Raw genomic sequence first — 8,098 nt, forward strand, 5'->3', positions numbered from 1 at the left:
TACAGCTCCACTCACTATTGTTCACTACCAGGGAAAATGGGGGTAAAAAGAGGACATTAAGTTAAAATTACATCTGTTTAAATGAAGATTATGAGGGAAGACTTCAAAGTTCAGGGAAAACCAAACACTTTAAAGAGCAAGGACACTTCGGAACCAAATGCTCGTCCAAACAGGCCTTTCTGGATGCCTGTGGGCTCACGTAACCGTGGTGTTTGTCAACACTGAGCTTGAACACTGGCCTTAGGGTAGATGACTGGCCAAATGACCTGATGCCTTTGGTAGAGCTTAATTATTCTGGTTCTAGCTGATGGGCTGTGCTGGTTGCCGTGTTTTCTCCTTAGTTCATTTCCTCACCCTTTATGCTATTTATTTTTAACCAATAGGATGTTCCAGTTTACCAGCATTTGAGAACAAGGTACTTTTCCAAGAAAATAATTAAGAGCTAAGGCGTTCTGATGCTCACCATTTTTCTTTTTTTCTAAACTGTTAATTTTCTTGTCAAAACCCTTTCAAGCTTCTTTATGCACAACCCTGCTTTGAAATCTTTATCATTATTTATTTGGCTACAGTGTTTAAAACATTTTTACTTTAAGGAAGCAGTTGTTTGTGAGACTGACAATGAGAGTAAGTGATTAAAAATAGTTTTCAATTTTTCTTTTAACCAAAAAGTTGAAGTTGGGACTTCCCTGGTGGCGCAGTGGTTAAGAATCCACCTGCCAATGTAGGGGACACGGGTTTGACCCCTGGTCAGGGAAGATCCCACATGCCGTGGAGCAACTAAGCCCATGCACCGCAACTACTGAGCCTGTGCTCTAGAGCCCGCGAGCCACAACTACTGAGACCACCCGCCACAACTACTGAAGCCCGCGCGCCTAGAGCCCCGTGCTCCGCAACAAAAGAAGCCACCGCAGTGAGAAGCACGTGCACCGCAACGAACAGTAGCCCACGCTCACCGCAACTAGAGAAAGCCGCACAGCAACTAAGACTCAACACAGGCAAAAATAAATAATTTTTTTTAATTGAAAAGAAAATCATAAAAAAAAAAAAAAACAGTTCAAGTAACATAAGGACCTGAAAAATTTTATGAAAAACCTGAAGACTCGGGGCTGTTTATTTTGTGATGGGTCCTAATACCAAGAATCACTGCCTTCACCCGTTCTGGTGTGTGGCCACCCTGTCAGAGACTGCATACATATCACCAAGCAGGCTGTCCAGGCCACCCCACACTCTGAGGTTCTCTCACCAGAAATTCACTTCTGTCACTCTGAAAAACTCCAAAAGCCACAGAGATGCAGGAAGAACAGAAATAACTGGTCACAGAAAACTGCTGTCTCATTTCTTTCACTCTTAGCAGACTTCTTGAGTTTCCTTTCTGTTCTGGAGTCAATCTGGTAGCATATTTTCCAAGAAAATCATCTATTTGATCCACATTTTCAAATTTATTTGCACAGAATTTTGCAACGTATACGTCATTTCATCTCCTCTATTTCTATTTCTCATTATCTAGTTTTATCTGTGCTTTCTTCACCTATTTCTTGATTATGCAGGTAAAATATGTCTACATATTTTTTTAAATTGTTGTTCCCCTAAAGAACTAGCTCTTAGATTTACCATTTTTTTAAAATTTTCTAATTTACTGAGGTCTAGTTTGATCATTATTATTTCCTTCTGCTTCCCTTTATTCTGTTTCCAATTTTTTTTTTGAATTTTTAAAAAAATTTGTATACAGCAGTTTCTTATTAGTTATCTATTTTAGACATATTAGTGTATATATGTCAATCCCAATCTCCCAGTTCATCCCACCACCCCCTACACACACTTTCCCCCTTGGTGTCCATACGTTTTTTCCTCTACATCTGTATCTCTATTTCTGCCTTACAAACCAGTTCATCCATACCTTTTTCTAGATTCCACATATATGCATTAATATACTATATTTGTTTTTCTCTTTCTGACTTACTTCACTCGGTATGACAGTCTCTAGGTCCATCCATGTCATGTTTCCAATTTCTTGCATGCTTCATTTGTTTATTTTCATTCTTTTATTATAGTCCATAAATTGTGATATGTGACTGTCAGTTAGGAATTGCATTAGTTCCTAACAAACAGACCCAAAATAGCAATTTAAGAGTTAGTATATTTTTCCCCCAGAGATAGGAGGTCCAGAGCTCGAATGGATGCCAGGATTTTTTTGAGGAACACCTCTTTTATCTTTCTACTCATCTACTTTTAGCATGTAATAGACACCTTATGATTACAAGATAGCTGACCCAGCATCACATATACCAGATGGAGCAACCTTCTTTTTAAGCAGCTTTCTTGGAAGCCCCACCCACCAATAATCCCTTGCATCTTATTGGTGAGAACTTAATCTTATTGCCAACCCCACCTACAAGAAAGGGTTAGGAAATACAGGTTTTTTGAGCTGGTCATTGACACTTTCAAAATCAGTGATCTGTTGGTAAAAAGAGAGAAGAGAATGGACATTGGGAAGGCAGCCAGTAGTTTCCACCACAGAAATGTTTCTATTATTATTTTCTAGATAGTTTCAATTTGTGGTTTTGATTTCTTTGACTCAAGAGTTGTTTTTGAGAAAGTTTTTGCATATCCGGTATGTTTGCTATGCTGTTTTGGCTTGGAGGGTCTTTATTTCTGTATGTTGTTAATTTCTATTTGCATTGTATTATGGTCAGAAAATGAAGTCACAGGAATTCCCTGGCGGTCCAGTGGTTAGGACTCGGCGCTTTCACTGCTGAGGGCATCGGTTCAATCCCTGGTCAGGGAACTAAGATCCCGCAAGCTGCATGGTGCAGCCAAAAAAAAAAAAAAAAAAAAAAAAAAAGAGAGAGAGAAAGAAAGAAATGAAGTCACTATTATTTCTTTTTCAATGTATTGAAGTTTCTTTTGTGGGCAAATATACAGATAATTTTTGTCCATGCTCAATGGGTGCTGGATGTAGTTTCCGTTTTAAGGGATGGCATTCAAAATACATCCATTAATATGCCCTTACCAATTTAGTTCAGTTATAGCACATCCTCACTTATTTTGTCTTTCTAATTTGTCTTGGGCCTTCCTGGATACATTCATCTCCTACTACTAGCTTGGTGCTATCAGTTTGCTTGGTGATTATTCTTTTAAATGTAAATCATGTTAGACATCATCACCTCCCATTTTACAGATAGGAACAACTCGGAGAGATACAGACATCTGCAATAATCATCACCTCACGGATTCCAGCGACTGATTTCATAATGTCTACTTTCACTTGCATCAGCGTTATACTAACATTTTAAAATAACTTTTAATCAAAATAAAACAAGATAAGATGAAAACCTGTACTCTCCAGCTTCCCATCCCCAATCCTGATCACATGCCTCAGAGGAAACCAACTGCAAATTGCAGCTGTTTCTTCTAGTACTTACCTCCATGTTGCTGAGTGACATGCCTAGCTGCAATTTATCATTTTTACCTATGGTAGATGACACACGCATACATATGAATTTCTCATCCTGCTAGCTTCCCAAGAATAAAATCAAGAGCCAGCTGTGTTTACATTATTGTGATTATATAAATACTGTTCACTGAAGTGCTGGATTGTAGACTCTGGCCATCTTTCCTCTCTTCCATAACTTTAACTTTTCTAGAGGCAGTAACTGCTATTTTTAGCTTGTCTTGTTTTCTATATACCTACCCTTAAATCTCTTCATCAGCTATATGACATCTGTTAGATGCTTACCAGTATTAATTTCCAGATGATCAAAATATCAGGTAATCTGGTGGTCTCCTCCCATGGTGACCTCCCTTGCAAACTCCCACCCTCCAGCCCTATATTAGGGTCTGGTTGCTCTCTTCCCTTTGTGCTATATTGTTTCCCAAGTTTGGTGTCTTCCTCTTTCTTAATTTACCCAATTGGTCTGAGGGAGCACGGGTCCAGTAACTTGTAAAGAAAAGGTCCAAGGGAGAAAAATTTTGAGTCCTTGTATTTTGAAAAATGTCTTCATTCTACACTTACTTTTGAATGATAGTCTAGCTGTATTTAGAATCCAGGTTAGAAGTAACTTTCCCTCAGAATTTAAAGTATTACTCTGTTATCTTCTAACTTCCAGGGATGCTATTAAGAATTCTGGTGCTATTACGATATCCTGTCCTCTGTGTACGCCCTGTTTATTTTTCTCTGAAAGTTTTTAGGACCTTTTCCTTGTCCTTGGTGTTCTAAATTTCACGATGACATTCCCCAGTGAGGATTTTATTAAATTGGCCACTTTCATAAAACATGAGCACTTAATATATTCCTTCAATTTGGAAATTCCCTTTAGTTCTATGAAATGTCCTTGTATTATTTCTGTGATAATGTTTAAAAAACCATTTTATTTTGTTCTTGGTGTTTGCATCTAACATATTAGTAATGCTGAATCTTCTAGACTGAATTTCAATTTTTCATATTTCTCTTCTCATCTACTCCTCAACTCCGTCGCTTTTGTTCTAATTTTTGAGAGATACTTGAATTTTAAAAATTTGAGGATGTATTTAATTTTTAATTTCCACTTTTCCTTTATTCTTCTCTAATTGTTTTTCTTTTTAAGTTCTATTTTGGACATGAAAACAGCTTCTCTATCTGAGGATATTACTATAACTTTTTTTCAGAAAAATGCAATTTCTCTGCTGTCCGCAACATCTCCATCTTCCGCAAGGTTTCTCTTTTCTGGTTTGTTGGGGTCCCTGTCTTTCATGTTGAAAGCCTTCCTAATATGACTTGGATCTTTGGCTGCCTGATCCTATTTAAGAGGGAAGCAGTGAAAGCAGACTGGAGGCTCTGTGTATATGGAAAGGAGTTATTAGCTGGTAAGCTTCAAGTTATGTGGGGTGAAGAGGGCCAAGCTTTCCACTGAGGGACCCGCACATTTCAGTGTCTGGGAGCATTCTTCTCTAGAGCTGTTTGATTTCCCAAGAAAAGAATCTTCCAATCCACTACTGAGGCTGCGGTGGGGCTGGCTGATGGTCTACGGGACAGGGCAGGGGAGGAGCAGGGAGGTCGCAACTCACATTCAGTCCCTGTTTTCAGTCACCCACACCCGCTTCCAACATCATTCCAGTTCACTTTCCCCAGAGAAGAGAACTCCAGTCTGCTGCTGGGGTGGGGAGGGGGCAGGGGCAGGTAGGTGTCCAGATACCCAGGGCACAGAGGAGACGCTGGAGGTCTAACTGCTCCAGTTCTCAAGGCACCTAAATAATTTCCTAGACGTTGGCCCCTCACCCTGACTTCCACAGTAACTGATGCCTTCCCACTTCTGAGCTGCTCAGCAGCTCTGCAGGAAAATCACCTCACTTGTATACCGCAAGCGCCTCAGGCTGAAGCACCTCTAACCCCGCTAACGACCATTACGTCTGCTTCAGCGCTCTCCTTCGCTAAGTCTCCACTGCCCTTCTTTGTCTTTGGAGACTTAATTTTTATTCCTTTACTGTCTTCCGAGTGGGACTTTTGAAAAGGAGATACCTAGTTTCTCTAGCTGGACGAGACTAATAATATTTATAAAACACTTCGATCCTAGAACAAGAACAGCAAACGTGCCTTAGACAAACAACGTATAAAGGCCTTTAAGACCACAATGTCCAGGTGTGTCTTGATCCCTCGTTTGCGAGCAGCACTGGCATGTTTTATTTTACATCTCTAGCAGAGCCTGTACGCATTAAAATTTATAACAAATATCTTTTTTTTTTTTTTTTTTTTTTCTTTGCGGTACGCGGGCCTCCCACTGCCGTGGCCTCTCCCGTTGTGGAGCACAGGCTCCGGACGCGTAGGCTCAGCGGCCATGGCTCACGGGCCCAGCCGCTCCGCTGCATGTGGGATCTTCCCGGACCGGGGCACGAACCCGGGTCCCCCGCATCGGCAGGCGGACTCCCAACCACTGCGCCACCAGGGAAGCCCACAAATATCATTTTTAACAGAAGAGCTTCTGTACAAATTTATTCACTGTGATGCTTTTTTTAAAATGATATTTACTAAATGAGGTCATTTTACTCACCCATAATCTCTTACACTAACTCTGACTTTTCTATGAAAATATTTCTCCTAATATTTATTAATAAAATTCTTCTCTAGGGTTTTATAGTCCTTTTCATTAGTTGCTGCTACTAGAGTCAACACTAATTACATTTCAATCTTTGAGTAAGGCCACCTTGGTTTATTACATTCTTAGCTGTTTGCAAATTAATCCACATATGCGAATCCAAATTAATCCACATATGCGAATTTCATGAAATGTCCACAATTTACATCTCCTTGACAACAAACCTCAATCCAGTATTTTCACAGAATGACATTTCTCAGCTGGGCACTGGTGTCATAAGCAAATGTGGGTTTCCTTCCCAATCACAGTGTAAACACTGAACTAATGAATGGATTTAAGGACAGCTGTTCTCTGTCTTCAGCCACCAGGCCATGGCACCATCCTAATGCACTCCACGGGCACACTTGTTCAATCGGGGACTAAGCCCAACCGAGGACTTACATAATTTGGCAGTAAACGCTGACCAATTGCCAGGATGTAACATTGTGGCACTTGGCAAATAAAAGAGGTGTTTTGGAGTGGAAATAATGCTTTTGGGAAAGACTGCTAAATGATGATAATTGCTTTAGTTAGCGAGATCAATGAGTGTGTTTGTGCATGAGGACAAAGAGCTTAGCACTTGTAAGAACTATGAACATATGCCAGATAGAAACATTTCCTCTCTGGGCCATCACATGTTATCAGCTGAGTCTGGAGATTAGTCACAATGCCAGGCCACACCTCCCACCTCACCACTCTAATTCCCAGTGGCACCTCCAGCCCTGAAAGCGTATTCACCAGCCATTCCAGACGCCTTCATGGCTCCCGCAGCATGTGGGATCTTCCCAGACCGGGGCATGAACCCGCGTCCCCTGCATCGGCAGGCGGACTCCCAACCACTGCGCCACCAGGGAATGCATGACATGCAGCCAGACAATGAGAAACCTTCCCACCATGCTGTGTCCTTCTTCCGGGGGACAGCAGTCCCCATCGGCCAGGCCCAAGCACCCAGCACAGCACCTGGCATGGTGCAGGGACTCTGTGTATGGACATTTGCTTGGAATGAATAATTCTATTTCATCATACAAGTCATTTAAGAGAGCATCTAAAGCAGGGATGGGGAGCTGATGAGGCCTGGTGTAGTCCTGAGCTTGATTCCAGGAAATAAGAAGTGAGCCACAAACCAAAACATAATTTCCCCTGTGTGGGGTATGGTGACTATCTCATTCAGAGGGAATGATGATACATACGACACCTCTGTAGAGTGGACAAAACGTTCACTCCTAAAGGACCTGCTTGTAGTACTAGTGGGAAGGCATGAATTTTGTGCTGGAATATCCGCATTACACCCTCAACTACATAAAAGTGAAAAATCAGAGTGTGGAATATCCAACGTCAGCAAAATGTGTACTGATTTTTCAACGTATTCCCAAACATGACAGAAAGAGGCAGCGTTACCTAAACTAAGCTTTATTTTCTTCCTATTTCTTTCCTCCTATCTATCTATCCATCCATCCATTCTGCAGGGGAAAAAAAAAAAAAAAAAAGAAACTGACCAAACTTTTAAGATTTCAAAGGAAATGTCTCACATACAGTCAGGCCTTCAGAATTCCCTGGGAAAACAATTTCAAAAATAAACTTTGAGGCTTGAAAATGACAGCAGAGCTGCTGTCTACCTTACACAGTTCAGTATGGTTTGAATCTCTTTAAATGAGCATGATGACCAAAACTTTTCTACTTGGGGGGGAAAAAGTTAAATTTTTAATATTGAGTGGTGTAGCTTCTCCCAAAACTTGTCCAAAACCTTGCACAAAAAGGAGGGTGGCAAAGAGAAAAGAAAAGCCAGTAGGAAAGTTCCTTTTATACTAGGGTTGGAGACCTTGCAGAATCAACCAGGAGTTTGAAGATCAGGGGGTCACGGGGCCGGGGACTAAGGACCCTGACTATGCTCAGATTGGAGTGCAGGCACCAAGCTGGCCTCCCTGGGATCCTCAGCCCGTCTTTGAAGTGTGTCCCTCTCCTGTCCCCATGGATGGTCTCCTACCACGTCA

This window comes from Lipotes vexillifer, unplaced genomic scaffold, assembly GCF_000442215.2.
Source record: "Lipotes vexillifer unplaced genomic scaffold, Lipotes_vexillifer_v1.1 scaffold102, whole genome shotgun sequence".
NCBI classification, from domain to species: Eukaryota; Metazoa; Chordata; class Mammalia; order Artiodactyla; family Lipotidae; genus Lipotes; species Lipotes vexillifer.